The sequence below is a fragment of the Rattus norvegicus genome, chromosome 17 (genome assembly GCF_036323735.1).
Source record: "Rattus norvegicus strain BN/NHsdMcwi chromosome 17, GRCr8, whole genome shotgun sequence".
NCBI classification, from domain to species: domain Eukaryota; kingdom Metazoa; phylum Chordata; class Mammalia; order Rodentia; family Muridae; genus Rattus; species Rattus norvegicus.
The window spans coordinates 83,168,485-83,183,441 of record NC_086035.1 but is presented as its reverse complement, the minus strand read 5'-3'; the positions used below and the strand labels follow the sequence as shown (position 1 = coordinate 83,183,441).

The 14,957-nt window shown below is 39.5% G+C and overlaps 1 pseudogene; it reads right to left on the bottom strand.

Moving 5' to 3' along the window:
• Positions 1 to 6,931: 6,931 nt before the first annotated feature.
• The window catches only part of Csnk1a1-ps1 (casein kinase 1, alpha 1, pseudogene 1), a 45,518-nt pseudogene continuing 37,492 nt past the window's right edge, over positions 6,932 to 14,957 (bottom strand).

Genomic DNA, 14,957 nt, shown 5'->3' with positions numbered 1-14,957 from the left:
ATGTTTTTATTCAGAGAAAGTTAGTCTTGTTCTCCTCCTAAAATAAGAGGTCATTATTCTTAACTTTATCAAGAAATATTTAGGGCACATAATTTAAAAAAAAATCATTTCAAAATTTGCTGTGAGCAATCTGTAATTCTCTTGGGTTCCCATGCTTTGAAATCATTCCCAAAGCAGCCATCATGGTCTGGATGGTTTCACTAGACCAAAATTCTAAGTTCTTATTTTTTACTTTTAATCAATAACTCCCAGGAGGAAAATAAGAGACATATCATTTGTTTTCAATTTTTCTCTTGAAGAGATTCAAGCCAAAGAGATCCTGGCTGAAAAGGAATTTCATATGAATTTTAGTAATCCTGAACAGGGTTTAGTCTGCTTCTTCTACAGAGGGTGAGATAGGAATGTTTCTCTGCCATATCAGTCTCTGTCAAAGCTACGCAATTTTTTTGTAAGATGGAAAAAATTAGAGGCAAGATAGAAATGAATAGATGTAGCTGTTTTCTGACAGAATTTCATTTACAAACACAGATATTAAACTAGATTTGTGCATAGTATCTTCCCAAGTTATTATAGTACTGTAGCATTCATCAAACCAATTTAAGATGAATATTTGATGCCTAAAGGAATTGAAAATAAGTTCTCATATTTCTTTAAGTACCAACATATACAGTTTGATGATTTTACTTATACTAGATGGGATCTTTAGGTTTTCAAGCTCGAAATTCTCTGTAAAGAGATATACTATTACTTCAAATAAATTCAGAACATATATTTGTTCTTAAAGGTAAGTTTTGTGAAAAATAACTGTGACACGGAATGAGAAACAGATATAGATGATGTGGATAAAGACAAAGAGGTTATAGACTGGATATAAACAGCAATAGAATATTATTCAGCCTTTCAAGGGAGTTTTATGCTGGTAAGTGTGACATGGGCGAAACTTGGAGACATTGTTCCAAGTCAGAGTATCCAACTCCAGAGATCACAGATTTCACAACTCCTATTGTATGAGAAATCCAGAAGAACAAAGAGCCAACACCCAAGAAGGGTAAAGACACAAATCGCATCAATGAGTACCAAAGAGGCAAACAGAAAATAAGTACATAATGAGATTAAGGTTTCCTTTGGGTGATGAACAAAGTTGAACTAGACAAAGGTAGTCATTTAAAACTAATACAAAAGTATGGCATGCTACTGAGTTCACTTTAACGTATTAATGTGTTGTGCAAAATCTATTTCAGTTGTATTTTTAAAGCCTGTTGCCAGTTACTTTGTTTCCAGTTAAGAAACTTCGTCTATAGAACAAACATTCCACATCAGTGCTCTGATGATTCATTCATATCTTTTCCTCAAGTGCATACTCTTTTCTCTCCTGGAGACTGCCCTGGAAACTCTAGGAAAGACCATGTGTTTAAGCTCATGAGAATGGGAAGAGAAGCAATAGACATTAGTGATTACATAAAGTGTAAAAGTGTAAGTTCAGGAAATACACACACACACACACACACACACACACACACACACACACACACACATATATATATATGGAGAGAGATGATTGGGTTGATGAATGTACTGAAGTGCTTATCAGAGTTCACCAAAGAGTGAAAGAAAAACCTTCACAAAGGCTCTGAATTGAAATAGGTAACACATGTGGGCTGAAACCTACCAAGGTAAGAGAAACCCTGTTCCTCACGGTTGGTGAAGTAGACACAAGCCAGTTCATGCAGCATTAGTATGACATGGTATAGATCTCTATACCCTAATATCAATGGGAAAACACTTCAGAGATTCTTCAAGGAAATCACAGATTCAGGATGCTTTCCAAATGATAACTGTAACCAGGTCACATGAGGACTAGGGAAGAATTACTTGATAAGAGACGGCACCGTAAGGAACTATGTAGAAAAGAAAGGGAAGACCCATAGACTACACATGGACTGACTCATGGCTCCAGCTGCCTATGTTGCAGAAGATGGCCTTGTTGGGCACCAATGGAAGGAGAAGCCCTTTGGTCCTGCCAAGGTTGGACCCCCCAGTGTAGGGGAATGTTGAGGGATGGGCAGGAAGGGGAGTGGATGGGAGGAAAACACCCTTATAGAAGAAGGGGAGGGGGAGGAGATAGGGGGCGTATGGACAGGAAACCAGGAAAGGGAATAACATTTGAAATGTAAATAAAAATATATCCCATAAATTTTTTAATTGTACTAAGAAAAGAAAAGAAAGGGAAGGAAAGGAACCATGTTTACAACATAGGAAACAATGTTTATCCCCACAGGCTGAAGATGATTTCATGGCTCACATGATTATTTGTGCAGCCTTACTTCAAGGTGTAACATCAACTCAGTCTGCCTTTTCATATATGGTGTCTTAGCTAGAGTGTCATTGCTGTGAAGAGCCAACATGACCAAGGAAACTTTTACAAAGGAAAACATTTAATTCAGGCTAGCTTAGTTTCAGAGGATTAGTCCATTATCGTCATGGTGGGAAGCATCGTAGCGGCATCATGGCAGACATGGTACTGGAGAAGGAGCTGAGGCTTCTACATCATAGTCTACAGGCAGAAAAGAGGAGATTGTGTCCTACCATGAATGTAGTTTGAACATATAAAGCCTGCCTCCACAGTGGTCAATTTTTTTCTTTCTTAGCTACCCCCACCAACACACACACACACACACACACACACACACACACACACACACACACACACACCCTGATCCCTGCATGGGACTCAAGGCAAAGGAGACAAGTAAAGAGACGAAGCTTTAGGCTATGTCTAGACTCTCTTTCACAGGTTTTCTAAACCAGCAGTGTTCACAGATGGGTCTCTTTTCTTCTAGGGGATGTATTTATAAGTACATATTTGACTTCAAACTACAGATCACTTGGAATAAATAATCATTTCTCTGGTCATAAATAACTAATGAAGCTACCTTTTCCCTCCAGCCTCTCATGATGAAATTCTAAAATGACTAAAAAGTTTATTCCCCTAAGAGTAACCTGTGCACTATACCTAGAAGGCACAGGGAACATTTGAACACTTGCAATGGAAAGGAGTTATTAGCTGCTTATATTTTCTGGATGAAAAAGTTCAGAGAAACACTACTCACACTGAATACATATGAAGATAATAAGAATAAAGGAGATGAGCTGTGTAGATATGATGAGCTCATATTTGAATGCAGGTATGCATCATGAAGTGACTTTTCAACTGAAGGGTGACTGCATTATATACTTCTGGCCTCTTAAGGTTATGTTGCCTAGTGACATCACCACTAATATAGTTTGTGTAACTGGACTCCATGATAGTTCCACAGTGACAAAATCACATAAGACTGTATTTCTCAGGTTATTCCTCTACACTTCCAGAATGAAAGGCATTTATCAACAAATGCAATGTACTGTGGGTAACAGGAAATGCAGAAGAGATGTCAGGATATGGAGGAGAGCCTCGAAATTCCTGTCAGTAAGACAAGGATAAGGGAGGATGACTGGGGACCCAACAGCACAGGGTTCTCTACTTAATATTCAGGGAGACGGTTGTGAATAACCCAATAGGAAAATTGGGGAAGGCTGCTGAGATGGCTCAGTGGGTTAAGATACTTGAAATCAAGCCTGATAAACTGACTTTGAGCCCTGGACCCACATGGTAGAAGGTAGAACTCACTCTAACGGGTTGTCCCCTGGTCTCCAATTATGTATTATGGCACATGTGTACATATACACACAAACGCACACTAAACAATATTTAAAAATGAAGACTAAGGAGTAGATAGGTAGTAGTCCTAAGACTGTGTAGATCTTAGAAGATGCAAGGGTGGATAATGACTTCAAAAATGTAGAACTAGTCAGGGGTTAAAGGTGATTCCTTTCTGAGCCTGGTGATCTACTGATTCCCCAGGACCCATATGGTAGGAGAGAGAAGCCATTGTCAAATGTTGTTCTCTACATGTGATGTTGTCATATCCAGACATGCAGGTACACACAAACTCTCTCTCTCTCTCTCTCTCTCTCTCTCTCTCTCTCTCTCTCTCCCTTCCTCTCCCTCTCTCTCTCTCTCTCCCTCTCTCTCTCTCACACACACATACACACACACACACACACACACACAACATTAGATATATATACAATCTAATAATAAAACATCAGATGACATAGTAAGTGGTAATCTGACGAGCTGCTGACACATCAAGCAAGCTGAACACTAAAACCTGCTTCCTAAATGAATCCATAGGGGTGGAATTTGTGATTTAAGACTGATTTTCTTTCATAAAACTGATCACCTGACCACAAGTCCAGGGAAGGATAGTAATAGGATTAGACCAAATTGGAGATTTTGCCAGAAGTGGTTACAGTAGTCAGGATCGGGAGGAAACATGTTTTAAGAAGAGTGGAAGAGGTTGGGGATTTAGTTCAGTGGTAGAGTACTTGCCTAGCAAGTGCAAGGCCCTGGGTTCGGTCCCCAGCTCAAAAAAAAAAAAAAAAGAAAAAGAAAAAAAAGAAGAGTGGAAGAAACTCTTCACACAGTTCTAGAGCACGAAAGAGAAAGGCAACCTTCTGGTTGATCCCTACCATTCTGCACCCACCCCTAACACCTCCATTACTGAAGGCCTGTCTTCAGCAAGAACTGTTTTATCAGTTTCTAGATAATGAGGCTTTGCCAGAGAGTCTAAAATATCCCAGCCCCAGAATCTAACCAGCCCCAGCCCTAGAGTCTAACTAATCCCAGTCCAGTCAATAGCAAGGGGAAGGGATCTTCATGATCAGCCACGCTGGGGTAAAGAAATATAGACATTTGAGAAGCTTGCTGCTCTCTGAAAGACCCAAACCTACTCCCAAGACCATGAGATGTTCTGCTAGCCTCACTCCTAACCACATCAACCAGCCTCCTGTGGAACATGGATCCCAGCAGAAAGCACTGAATACCTGAGTCTGTTCAGAATCCTTTCCCAGGGAGACAGAGGGACAAAGGCTGAAGCAAGGCTCAGAAGTAGAATCCTCACCCACATATACAAGGCTCTGGGTTCCATCCTTAGCACAGGAAGTATTTGCTGCTCAGCCAACAGCATATGTGAAATTTCCAGTCCAATCGGCAGAGAAGTTGGAACTAGAGACCCATGCACTTGCATTTCATATATGCTGTTTATGAACCAGACAGGTCAAGGCTACCGAAATGTGAAAGCACAGAATGGTAACAATGCAAGCCTCAGAAACACACTAGGGACAAGACAAAATTATGGGTGTTATCAATAATATCTTACTGAAATAGAGAAATAGAGAACTGGCGCCACTAGACATCTAAGTACTTTAAGGCTACAGCAATCAAGATAGCAGGGAACAGACGGGAAAAGACAAATAGATCAAAAGAGGGAAAAGCAGCCTAAACTTCCCCTAACATCCCTAACAGATATGACCAACTGAGCTTCTACAAGGTAACTAAAGCAAATTCAGAGCCAAAGGGTGGTGGTTTGAACAAAGGGCACTATGACATGCACAATATAAAGCTGGGTACAGTTTTTTTACAAGTTTTGCAAGTGTTTAACTCAGAAGAGATCATAGACCACATAATAAAACATATAGCACTGTAAGATTTCTCCAGAAAGTAAGGCACAGGGAAAACCCAAGTCATCTTAGGTCGGTAATGGCTGAGCTAAGACAACAAAAAGTTTGTGAAGGGAAAATTGAAAGATCTCATTGATATCATCCATCCATCACACTTGTATGTATTTAGCCCAGCGTATTGAAAACTTAATTCATATAAAACCCTACACGAGAATATTTATAGTGACTTCATAATTTTCAGTAGTTGTAATTAAACGATTTTCATCACTAAGCAAATAGACAAACATCACACAGTGGTCTATTATCCAGTAACACAAAGAAACTAGCTATCAAGATAGAAACAGACAAGAAGACACATGAGAAATGGTCTGTGTTATTCTTTGTTTGTTTGTTTTGGAACTTTGGGACAGGTTCTCACTGGTAGCCTAGGCTGGCCTTCAACTTAGTTATCAAGTTGGCTTTGAACTTACAATGATGTCCTTTCCTTAACATTTGGATTGCTGTCTGGATTACATGAATTTGCCATACCATCTCTTAATTTCTTTCTTTTTTTAATAGTGACTACATTTACCTAGGTGACACACATACATGTTCACTTGTAAGATGGTAACTAAATTCTTGTGACAAATAAACTTATGTTTTGTAATACCAAGGACATTAGAGAGCTCGTGTGGAGTGCTAAGTAAAATCCAACATTCATCATGATTTTTTTCCTCAATTTTTTACTTTTGATGCTGTTCTTTCTGGCATAGGTAAGTGGACAGTCTTGCAAGTGCTCAAGCACTTGAGTCTGGTTGCTACCATATCAGCAAGCTTGCAACCAAGAAGCCAGCCATTTGAGGAATGATTTTAGTGAACAACTTATAAATCCCAGTGGTGGAAAATCCCTAAAAACACACAATTGTGGACACTAAAAACCATCACAGCTGTGGCTGATGACTACTTATGCTCTTCTAAAATGAGATCTCAAAGCAATATAGTTCAAAAATAAAAGATTTTAACAAGGGCAGATTCCCAATTTCTAAACCAATTCCTGTGTCAGCCATTCAATTAACTTTTCCACTTGGGACTACAAGTATAGTCAAAAACCAGACACCCTGATTTACTACATTAGTTAATATTCACCATCAGAGTGGCTACAGCCCAGAATCAGCATCAGAGACAGCTTATATGGAAATTAAGTTCTTTACACCAAGTAAATGATTGTGCAGAACCACTAGCTAGTTTACATATGAATTAAAATCCATAACTTTGGGAAGAAGCGAACATTTTTCTAATCATCTACCCTATAACTTCTCTACTTCAGTTCATGCTTTAGACATGGTCGATGCTACTCTGGGGTTGGCAGTTTGCCTGCAGGGAGTTGGACCTACTGACCCTGGCAACTGGAAGGGGTTGGCTTGCTGTGCTGGTTTCTGCTTTTATATTGTCCAATCAACTGTTGCTGATTAAAAGTTCTAAAAAGGATTCAGAAGAGCTACCTTAGACATGTGGAATCCAGAGCTTCCACAAAGCATAACCCATGAAAGTAATTTAAACACATGTCAAATTCTACAAGAAACCCCTTACATAGAACTTCAGCAGAATGGGTCTTTTCACTGATCTTTTTATATTTTTCCTTCTTTGTTGCAGCCTTTAGCCCTTGCCTGGCAGACTGGTCCTATCAAAATGCATCAAGACATATTCCAAAGATTCTATGTCATCTTCGTGACTATACTGAAATGTACATTAATGATAGTGAGTTGGGCAACACCAGTGAGATTTTTATCTTCTTTGTATGAAACATATTGCTTTCTACAGCTGCTTCTGGACTTTTTGGTCAAACCAAGATCAATGAGTAATTTAATACAATGATGCCCAATATGTATTAGGAACTTATCTAATTTAATGCCTGCATATAAGATTATTTTTATGCATGTATTCAATTCTGATCATCTGATCAGCTAACAAAAGTAGAATCTTCCTTTGAGCCTTCTTGAACAGAAACTGGAGATCTTCAGGGAGTGGTTTAATAAGAGCCAGGCCACCATAGCATCTTCTTGCCCATACCCATTATCTGTGAGGAACGCCAATTGCACTGTGAAGAACTGTATGTGGTTTTCTCTCATTCAGCATCTGGGGATGCCAGGCCTTCTGGAGCTCTCGCTTCAATCCCACTATACCTTAAATAACAGACAAAAAGAGATATTTTGAACAAGCTGGGAAACCTGAATTTACTCTGGTTACTGTCAGGATTTTTCTTTTTAGGGAAAGAGTGAGGTAGGATGCTAAGCAAGAAAACACTGACCATTTTCACAAAACACTTTTTTTCATGCAGTATATACTGATCACGTTTTCCTCTTGTACTGACTGGTTTTGTGTGTCGCCTTGACACAAGCTGGAGTTATCACAAACTCCAATGAGGAAATGCCTCTATGAGGTCCAGCAATAAGGCATTTTCTCAATTAATGATGAAGAGTGGAGGACCCATCGTAGGTGGTGCTATCCCTGGGCTGGTGGTCCTGGGTTCTACCAGAAAGCAAGCTAAGCAAACCAGAGGAAGCAATCCAGTAAGCAGCACCCATTCATGGCCTCTGCATCAGCTCCTGCCTCCAAGTTCCTGTCCTATGTGAGTTCCTGTCCTGAGTTCCTTACAGCAATGTGAAAGTATAAGATGAATAAATCTTTTCCTCCCCAGCTTGCTTCTTGGTCATGATGTTCTGTGCTGGAATACAAACCCTGACTAAGACACCCCTCCTCTAGCTTCTCCAGATCCTTCTCACCAACCCAATTCCATGCCCTTTCTTTATCTCTCTTTTCAGAAATATAATAGGAAATAAAACACACACACGTCACAAAAACACAAAATGGAAAAGCATGGATATTACCACACTTACCATTCCATGTCCTAACCTTCTTGAAACAGAAATACCGAAAAGAGAGTTCACAGGGCTGAATTCACAGAATTATATCAGAGTGGGTGCTATTCTCTTGGAAGCATGTCTGACTGTTTTAACTAAGGATTTAAACTTTTAGTATGCAAGGTACTAACATTCTGCACTGGTGGGCACATCATCTTCGTGCTCCACTGACTACCATGCTTTCTCGCTGAAATTGCGAAGCAGTTGCATAACTCAAGTGCAGTTTCATTATCCGCTTGCTCAGGATGCATGCAGCGATATTGCCAGTGGCTGCGCGTTTAAGGGAATCTGCAGTATTAGATGGTCAGATCAAATTTTAGTCAGCGCAACTGTATAAAGAAAATAATGAGCTCATGATCAAATAACAAGGAAATGGAACATTCAAAAGAGCTAATGCTGAGAAGTGCCTGGATAGATTCGTTCTGAGAGCTGGCACACTGCCTGTTGATGGACATTTTTATCACATTTTCAATTCAGAATCTCCAATTACAACAATCACTAGAGGAGAGTTTGCAAAGTGGTTCTATTAAATTCCCCTATTTTACTGATACATTATCCCTTTCAATGATCTCTGTTGATTTCCAAACTTTGCCGTCCCTGGCTCGCGCTGGATGAATAATTTGAAAAACATGGCAACCCTCCATTTACCTGTAATTAGTTTACCTATTAGATTTACCTATGCTTCAAATGAAAAGTCTCAAAATGAGATTCTTTTTCCATTTCTTTTCAAATTTCTTGGTAGCAGTAAAATAATGAAGTGTTGGAATTTTGAGGAGAGAAATGAATAGGAAATGTTATGAAATTTGTCAGCTGAACAAAGGAGCCATTAGTGTGGAAAGATAACAGTATCTATTTAAGGCCTACAACTGTAGCCAACAACACAGGAAAAATATCCCATATATTCACTCTATAATGAGTACTTGGTACTTGCAGAGTTCTATGTGTGCAAATATAAATAAAAATTCAACATGGCTTTTAGTGGGACCTATTTTGTACTAGTGTGGTGTCTGGCATATAAAGTAACACAAATGTCAAAGCACCAAACTATGACCGAGTTTAGTAACCTGATTGGCTTTAGTTTTAAAGTCTAGAATCAGGCTACATATCCATAAAAAAGAATAAATAAATATTCCAGTAACCTGAACAGAACAATAACCACAAAAACCTTTTCCTCATGTGACCAGGACAGGAAGCCAGAGCAACAGAAAAGCATCTGGCTAGTCGGCATTGAGGTGCTCCCCATTTTCTCTCTGTGTGGGAAGATGGAGGCAGGAAGGACTCCCAATCAGGACAGAAGGAAAATTGGCTGCTGTATCTCTACCCTAACTTCTTAGAAGGTCAAATAAAATGTTTAGTTTCAATTTAATGGGAAACTTTTTATGTAATTTAACCCACTTCGGTATGATCCTGGTCTGAAATACATTCCAAAATGATGGCTTCTTTTAATTTTTATTTAGGAAAAGTTGTCATTCCAAATGAAGACACCAACGGCCACAAACTTCAAATGTTCAACTATTTGACAGCTGTGAGTGATAACTTAGAGACATGAAGATTGTGGTCTTCTGCTCATTTCAAAAGATATTTACCCTTAGCTGTTTAATTATCACTTTGGAGATCACTGCATTCTTGCTTTGTATAATTCTTTTACTAGAAATATTGGAAACTCTCAGGAATCTATGAGACTGGCCCTAGCTAAGACTCCTAACAATAGGGGATGTGGAGCCCAAACCAGCCATCTCATATAATTAGGCAGTATTCCAATGGAGCTACTGGGACACCAACCCAGCCACAAAACCTGGCTTGGGTTTTAGACCCAGTTTGCCCTGACTACAAGGTGTACAGAGATAAAAGATGGAGCAGAATTTGAGGGCAGGGCCAACCAATGACTGGCCCATCTTGAAACCCATGCCATGAGAGGGAGCCTACTGGACAGTATTTATGATATTTTGATATACTTGCAGACAGCATAAATGTCATCAGAGAGGTTTCGCCCAACACCTGTTGAAAACTGATGTGGCGACCCACAGCCAAACATTAAGTGGACCTTTGTGAATAAGGGAACAGTTGAAGGATTCAGAGGACTCAAGAGAACCTACTGAATCAGCTAATCTGAGCCCATAGCTCACAGAGGCTGAACTACCAACCCGAGAGCATGAATGGAACAGATCTTGGCCCTCTGCACATATGTAAGAGCTATGCAGGCAGGTCTTCATGTGGGACTCCTAAATCAGGAGCAGGGGATGTGTCTGACTACATAGCCTGTCTTTGGATCCCTTTTCCCTAACTGGGATGCCTCAATAGAAGATGATGTGCCTAATCTTACTGCAAGTTGATATGCCAAGGTTGCTTGATATCCGTGATAGGCCTCTGTGTGTGTCTGTCTGTCTGTCTGTCTGTCTGACTGTCTGTCTCTCTCTGTCTGTCTGTCTGTCTCTGTCTCTGTCTCTCTTTCTCTCTGTCTCTCTCTCTGTCTCTCTCTGTCTCTCTCTGTCTCTCTTTGTCTCTGTCTGTCTCTCTCTGTCTGTCTCTCTCTATCTCTGTCTCTCTCTGTCTCTCTGTCTCTCTGTCTCTCTGTCTCTCTGTCTCTCTCTCTTTCTCTCTCTCTCTCTCTCTCTCTCTCTCTCTCTCTCTCTCTCTCTCTGAAGCCAAAGGGAGGAAGAGTAGATAAGAGAAAGCAGAGGTGACAGGAAGGGACTGGGAGGAGATGAAGGAGGGGAAGCTTGAATTGATTGGGATGTAAGGTAAATAATGAGAAAGAGATCTTTGAAAGGAACAAAGAAAAAGTAAAGAATAAGAATTTCAAAAGGATCAATGCTATATAGAATATACAGAAAAAGCCTACCAAATTCTACTCATTTTTGTATAAAGGTTGGTCACAGGAAATCCGAGAACTGGGATCTACTACCTAGAACATCCTCTGCTCTTGCATGTAAAGACTCCTAGGTGTAGACAGAGGCTCACAGCAAGGATGTAATGAGAACTATTGAAAATACTGAAAGAAATGGATGGAATTAGAAAATATCCTGAGTGAGTTAGACCAGTCACAAAAGAACACACATGGTATGCCCTCACTGATAAATGGATATTATCCCAAAAGCTCACAATACCCAAGATACAATTCATAGAACACACAAAGCTCAAGAAGAAGAAAGACCAAAATGTGGATGATTCAGTCCTTCTTAGAAGGGGGAACAAAATACTCAAGGGAGGAAATACAGGGACAAAGTGTGGAGCAGAGACTGAAGCAAAGGCCGTCCACAGCCTGCCCCACCTGGGGATCCATGCCATATACAGACATTAAACCCAGACACTATGGCATATGCCAAGAAGTGCTTGCTGACAGGAGCCTAATATAGCTGTCTCCTGAGAGGCTCTGCCAGAGTCTGGCAAATACAGAGGCAGAAGCTCATAGCCAACCATTGGAATGAGAACAGGGTTAGAGTCCTCCTCCAGTTAGAGGAGGAGTTAGAGAAAAGACTGAAGGAGCTGAAAAGGTTTGCAACCCATAGGAAGAACAAGAGTATCAACCATACAGACTCCCCAGAACTCCCAGGGACTAAACCCCCAACCAAAGAGTACACATGTTGGGACCCATGGCTCTAGCCACATATGTAACAGAGGACGGCCTTGTCGGACATCAATGGAAGGAGACACCCTTATTTTTTTGGGAATGCTCAATGCCCCATTGTAGGGAAATGCCAGGGCAGGGAGACAAGACTGGGTGAGTGGGTGGGTGGGGGAGCACCCTCCTAGAAGCATAGGAGGATGGGATAGGGAGTTTCCGGAGAGGAAACTGGGAAAGGGGATAACATTTGAAATATAAATAAATAAAATATCCAATAAAATAAGAAATTACTACAAGAGAAAATGGCTCATATTTACTACATTTTAAGAGGGGTGTGGGACTGGACTGTCCTCATTTCTTAGCAATATCTTCTTAGAACTGAAGAGATGGGTCAGAAGTAAAAAGTATTTGTTGGTGTTACAGAGGACCTGCACTCAGTTCTCAGCCCCTATATGGTGATTTGCAAACCATTTGTAACTCCAGTTCCAGGCAATCCTATTCCTTCTTCTGACTTCCAGGGATACTGGACATGCACACACTACACATACATATAGACAGGCAAAATATTCATGTATGAAATAAATAAATCTTAACAAAAACCAGAAATGTCTTCTTTATCTTTGCATATTTTGTACAATCTTTGAATGTCATCCAGAGATTGTCATAGCAAACAGATTGGTGAATGAGGACAACAACAGCTCCTTGCATAAGTACATCCTTGTAAAAGTTACAGATCTGGTTTCAGTTTCGGCTCTCAGCCCTTGTCTTATCACTGCAATGTTCTGAGGTTCTGATAAATTTGCTGAATGATTTCTCAAAGGACAGCCCATATCCCCTAACAGCAGGTCAATCAAAACCCTGTCTCTATTTTAACCTTTATCTCTTGAGCTGTACTTTTCCTATAAGTCAGACCAAGACCTAACACTGAGGGCTTAGGTCTTGCCAGACCCTTTTTCTTATGTCACCCGTTCACATCTAACTCTCAGTTCGTTGCCTCAATTCGCCTCCTTCATTAATGCTCTGAGTATAAATAGGGCTTATGCTGGAGATAAATGTCAAACCTTCTAATGATATTAGACCATGGTCCCAAAAACCACATTATTTTATAATTTACATAGTGCCTCACATGAAAGTAAACAATTAAGAATCCCCTTGTGACTGATCTTCTCCTCCTGGTAATTCCTCCTAGAAGCCATTCTATTTCCTGCATACCTTCTTTTCAGGTAAATGGTGGCCTTATTTAATTGCAGACAGAATCAAATTATGTTGCTCTTTCTAATAAATCTTAAATATTTTTGTTAACTAATGATTGAACAAAGGAATTGCAATTCTGTTTCTGTTCAAAATCCCTCTGCTATTTTTATGTCCAGAAATGGCTACTGAGGAAAAGCTCCTATTATCATTATCAAAAAACTCATTACTATTACTCTATTCTTCTCAGGCATAAAATGTGGGCTGATGAGGCAGCTCATAATCATCTATGTACTGCCTTTATGCGTGGGTATCTGTGTGTGTGCGTGTGCCTGTGTATGTGTGCATCTCTCTCTCTCTCTCTCTCTCTCTCTCTCTCTCTCTCTCTCTCTCTCTGTGTGTGTGTGTGTGTGTGTGTTTGTGTGTGTGTGTGTGTGTGTGTGTGGGTTTGATGTGTATGTGAGCATGACCATATGTTTTCTCTCTGAAACAAAACTAAAATAGGATTCTACAATAGTCTTAAGAGATCCTTTTATATTTGACTGAATTCCAAATAGATACAGAATAACATACAAAAGCAGTTAATGTATAGAAAGTCAATAATTTACTAGGAAGTGATGCCGTAAGAGAGAGGAAAGTCCTTCATAATCCAAGTCTACATGTTGCTCATTGTGGCATGAATTTTAAAATGTATAAATACATTAGGAATATTCTCAGAAGTGTTTTTTGTGTACCACCTCTAATTACTCCAATAAATCTGAAAAATCTTTTAAAATTACATGAGGACGGCAGAGCACTAAAATCTTTAATGATCACAGTAAATAATTGTCACTTCAATTAATGTTACTACAGGTGGTTGAACAAAGCAAATATAAGTCTCATAATGCCCTTGCACACATCTGACAAATACAAAGTAAGACACCTGGAAGCTTATTACTTAGGAGGACATTGAAGCTTGAAGCACATGTATTAAATTTGGGCAGTCTTGGTGAAAATGAGAACTGGCTTCCTTATTATCCACCCTGACATCCTTCATCTCAAATCAAATGAGAGGACAGGGCAGGAGAAACTGGGGATATTTTCTGCATAAAGAACCACATAATCCTTCACCTCATCTCAATAGAGATTTATAGGGTTTTTTTTCAATGACATGATTCTGTGCCACACAAAAATGCTTCTGCCACATGCTGAAAAACATGAGTATTTTCTGTGCAAATATTATGTGCACAAGGAGTCACCTGTTTTGACTTTCATTTAAGTCTTTGTTCTAGGGCAGCAGTCCTTAACCTTCATGATGCTGTGACTCTTTGATACTATTCCTCATGTTGTGGTGATCCATCAAACATAAATTTATTTTCATTGCTACTTTATAACTGTAATTTTGCTATTACTATGAACCATAATGTAAATAGCTGGTATTTCTGATGATCTCAGGAGAATACTGTAAAAAAGGTTGTTTGACCACTGTCTTGGGGTTTTAGTATAGTAGAATGATTCCTACAAACTTGAATTTCTCAAAACCAAGATTGAGTTAATGAGAATAAAATAGTAATGTGTTGCGTACCTGAGAAATTGTTAAAATAATTAATATTCACTGTTTCTAGACTATCCCAGTTAAATGAGACTTGGGACTAAATAAATTCATGAAGATTTTGTAAAAACATGTCATGTAATTACATACTAAGGGTTATTCATTTTACTTCATTCTTATCTTCAAAACGATTTGCAAATTCTGATAT